Below are 4,694 nucleotides of genomic sequence, written 5' to 3' on the forward strand. Positions count from 1 at the left end.
CTTCACCAGGCCCAAAGCCTGAGAGGAGCTCAAGGCCCTGCAGGCTGCGTTCCTTCCCTCCCTCCCTTTCCTCTCTTCCGTGAATGAAAAACTCCCGCACCGCACTTTATCTGGAGGGCAGCAAACCAATGGAAGGGGCAAGGAGGCAGCTTGTTCCTGGGACTCTCCGGCAACTCCAAGGAGCAACTGAAAACCCGCAGGTGACCCCAGCCGCCAGCGTTGGCACCAGAGGAGTGCCAGCATCTTACAAACGCCCTTGCATGAGGGTGGTGAGCTCACTTCCTGAGGAAGTGGCTGCAGGGGGTGTCTGTAGGGCCAGCCAGGCCTGGCTTGAAAGCATCTGAAACAGCCTGCGGTGTAATCGAGCGTGAGTATTGGTTCAAACACAAGATGCATATTTGTCCACTTGGTTATTAGTTATTCACGTGCTCGTCTTGAGCCCGAGAACTGCCATGGGGGCTCTCAGCTCTTGGATGCCATAAAAACCAGTTGCTTTGAAATATTTGGTGGCCAAAGAGAAATCCAAGTCATTAGGGAAAATTATAAGCAAAATGACAGCAAAATTCTCTCATCTGGAAGGGCTTTGAGTCCAGTTCGTCAGTCAGACATTGCCCCCATTCCTTGGGCTTTTATGAGACTGTGGAAGAGCGAATGTGGACGGTTCCAGAGCATTCTAGCAATTATCGTTTTAACAAACAGGGCTCTTTTCTAATATTCACATTCCTTTCGCATGGCCTCACGAAAATACAAACATTCACTCCATCCGCAAAAAATGCAGGCGCTCTGGGAGGAAAGAGCCACCAGCTCAGCCCCCTGGCCGGGTTGCAGCCACAGGAGATTGATTGTATCTGCTCCCGGTTTCCCGTGCGGACTGTGTCTGACTCCTGAGAAGAGATACCGCACCCCTGGGTGGGCACTGCCATGACCAGGAGAGAGATCCAGAGCGCCTGGGACCCTCCGTGCAGGAGGCCAGGCTACGGTGGGCAGGGTCGGCCCTGCAGACGGGGCCTTCCCTCCAGTGTCTTCATTGTGGAGAGGAAGGAAGAGGGCTCCCTGAGCCCTGTTTCGAGGACTGCCCTGATACAGTTCTTTCATGTTCATCTGATTTTCTTGGGTCTGATCTGTTACCAACCTCAGAGGGAACCAGAGTAAGATTTTGGACTCAACCACTGCAGTTAACCTCAGGTAGTCAGCCCACCGTGCTGATCTGTGGTCAGTATCTGAAGGGCACACAAGGGCTTAAACTAGCACCGGGCCTGATTTCGGAGGCCATTATGCAACTGGGTAGCCAAGTGTAACAACATCCTGTGCTACTTCCAAGAGCACAATGGACGGGCCCCCTCCTTGAGGAGGCGGACCAGGAGGTGGGAAGACCTTGGGAGGCACTAATTTTACCAAACAAAGTGGAGGCATTCCATATTCTAGAAAGTGTGATTGGCGCTGACTGTGTGACTGTGAAAAGGAGCGTAAACCTCGGCATTAAATGAGCGCTCGTATTGTTTGGGGCATGTTTTAAAGCAAGTAATACTAATTTTTTTTAAGTAAACTGTGATTTACAGTTTTTCTGAGAACAACTCAAATTCCCATCACTGAGGGTGGTGTATACCAGAAAGCCCTTAAACAGAATGAGGCCGATCTGTGATGTGGCCCCGGAAATGATCCTAAATTCCCATCACTGAGGGTGGTGTATACTAGAGAGCTCTTAAACAGAATGAGGCCGATCTGTGATGTGGCCCCAGAAGTGATCACTAAGATGTAGGGTCCACTGAGGAGAAAGACTACGTGACGAAACAATGCACAGAGTATGTCACTTACATGAAATGAGAACTTTATTCCACGGCTATAAACACGTGTGTGAATGCAGAGAAAAAAGACTTGCAGGATCCACTCCAAAGCTGAGGATCGTCATCTCCCAGGAAGAAAGTGGGATTGTCCTGCAGAGAGAAGCAAGCAGCAAAGAGGCTTTTCCCACTTCACTCTATATGTTTCCAATCTATTTCAGTCTCTGAGAATGGAAAATACATTTGGGTATTAATTGCATAACTTTAACGAGCAACAGAGAAACAGAAAGGGACATGCTCGCTTTGGCAGCACATATACTTAAAAAACAAAAAATAAAAAAAAACACAGAAAGGTGGGGGAAGAAGTTGGATTCATACCCATAAATAAGAAGTATAATTTGTTTAAATGGCTGGGCACAGTGGCTCACACCTGTAGTCTCAGCACTTTGGGAGGCCAAGGCGAGCAGATCACTTGAAGTCAGGAGTTCGAGACCAGCCTGGCCAACATGGTGAAACTCTGTCTCTACTAAAAATACAAAAATGAGCCAGGTGTGGTGGCATACACCTGTAATCCCAGCTACTCAGGAGGCTGAGGCAGGAGAATCGCTTGAACCCAGGAGGCAGAGGTTGCAGTAAGCTGAGATTGTGCTACTGCACTTCAGCCTGGGCGACAGAGCAAGAACCTGTCAGAAGAAAGAAGAAAGAAGAAGAAAGAAGGAGAAGAAGAAGAAGGAGGAGAAGGAGGAGAAGAAGGAGAAGGAGAAGAAGGAGAAGAAGAAGAAGAGGAAGAAGAAGAAGGAGAAGGAGAAGGAGAAGAAGAGGAATTTGTTTAAATGCATGCCTCAATTGGCAGGACACCTGGGTTTGGTGACTTTTTTAAAGCTGAAGACACTTGCTAGATCGCTAGTAGAATACAAAGAGGCTTATAAAACACCAAGGAGGCTTATAAAGCGTCTTCAGTGTGCTGCGGACCCCTAACCCACTGCAGAGTAGAGGACCCCCAGGGACTTGCAGGCAACAGGTGTCACCGCAGGCCGAGAGGTCACCAGTGTGACTTTGGGACCAGAGTCCAGCTTCCAGCCTGCAACGGCCACATGCCCGCTGTATGGTCTGGACCATTCACTTCACCTCTTTAATGGAGTTAAAAATAATACCTACCTCACTCATCAAAGAGTGACTGAAGCCAGGTGCAGAGGCTTACCCCTGTAATCCCAGCACTCTGGGAGGTGGGCAGATCACTTGAGTCTAGGGGTTTGAGACCAGCCTGGGCAGCATAGTGAGACCTCATAGCTACAAAAAAAAGAAAAAGAAAAAACAACTAGCTTGGTGTGGTGGCACCCGCCTGTAGTCCCAGCTGCTCAGGAGGCTGAGACAGAGGATCACTTGAGCCCAGGGGGTTGAGTACGCAGTGAGCCGAGATCGCGCCACTGCACTCCAGCCTAGGTGACAGAGCCAGACCTTGTGTCAAAAAAAAAAAAAAAACAAGTGAAATAAGAACATGGGATGTGCTTAAGGACTTCTTGGGACAATTCCTGATTGTTCTAGAATACTGTAGAATACTGGCTATTATTACTGAAGCACCACTAGGGGCTCCTAATAGAATGCGTACCACCACCCCAAATCCAGAATGCAGGAGAACTTTCCACTAGCCAGAGTCAGGTTTCAAGGCCCCACACGCGGCAGCGGGCAAGTATTTGTTAAGCACTGTCAGTGCCCACCTCGGAGGGCTCCGCCAAGGAGTGGAGCTGGAGCTTCTCCAGGACCCTCACTCAGGGACATTAGCAGCCAGTACCAAAAAAAGGTAAGGACATACTGCCCGGGCCCAGCACTGACTGCCCTGGGAGTGGATAAATGTGGGGTGCCGGCCATCCAGTCCTGTCCTGTGGAGAGGGCAATCAGGTCAAGCTTCTCAGCAGAAGCAATATCTAAGAGTGGAAATGTCAGGAGGAATGAGAAGGTGTCCCGGGTAGAACTCAGGAGCAAACGCTTAGCGGTGAGAGGGACCGTGACACACACCCAGCCACGCAGGTGCTGCAGGTGGACTTGGAGATAGGAGTGTGGGCAGACAGGCCCACGAAGTAACAAATAAAAGTCGGTTCGCACCTAATAAAGTATCTGTCACGCCACACACCCTGTCATAGCAGAGCTCCCCGCTGGGCTGAACGTGGGGCCTGGATAGCTGCACCGTCCATGGAAAAAGTGTGCACGGACTCTGGGCATTTCCAGCAGCAGCAGAAGGGCGCTCTCGGGCTGGGAGACACCGAGGAAAGTCCGTGCCCACAGGAAATCCCTTAGAAAATGCCCTCAGCGGCGAATCAGCCTTGTTGCACAAACGTCATACAAGTGAGAGGTAACTAGAACCTCAGCGATGCAGAACTCCCATCGTACTTCCCTCTGCAGGCACCGGCAGGTCACGGTTTCCCCAAGCCTGGACCTCAGGGCTCTTCTAATGCAGTGCCCTTAGGTGTGTGCTGCAAGGGAAAGCTGGTGACGTGGAGCAGGGGACAGGCCCCACCTCCTTTCAACAGTGGCCTCGAAAAGCCCAGCCCAGGAAGGCCGTCAACGGGGGGGAAATAGACCTGAAGGTCGAGAGCGACTGGGTGAGCACAGGAGGGTGAATTCCGGTCCTAGAATGAAACCTAGTGAAGTGGAGAGACTGGTTCCCAGATAGGACTCATCCCCAACTCTCCTGGAAGAAACAATAAGACAATCAAGATTTATACCCGAACATTTGTTTCCTTTTCGGTGACATGGGCAAATCATGGCTTACTGTCCTAGTTTTCCTTTCTGCCCTTGGTTTGTTATGGATTCACCTCAAAAGAAGCGATAGCCTGAGGAATCCCAGAGCCCAGCTCCCCACTGGCCCTGCTGTCTTCGAAGACCAAGAGCCCTGTGTCATCACAGGACCCCACC

The sequence above is a fragment of the Mandrillus leucophaeus genome, unplaced genomic scaffold (assembly GCF_000951045.1).
Source record: "Mandrillus leucophaeus isolate KB7577 unplaced genomic scaffold, Mleu.le_1.0 Scaffold161, whole genome shotgun sequence".
NCBI classification, from domain to species: domain Eukaryota; kingdom Metazoa; phylum Chordata; class Mammalia; order Primates; family Cercopithecidae; genus Mandrillus; species Mandrillus leucophaeus.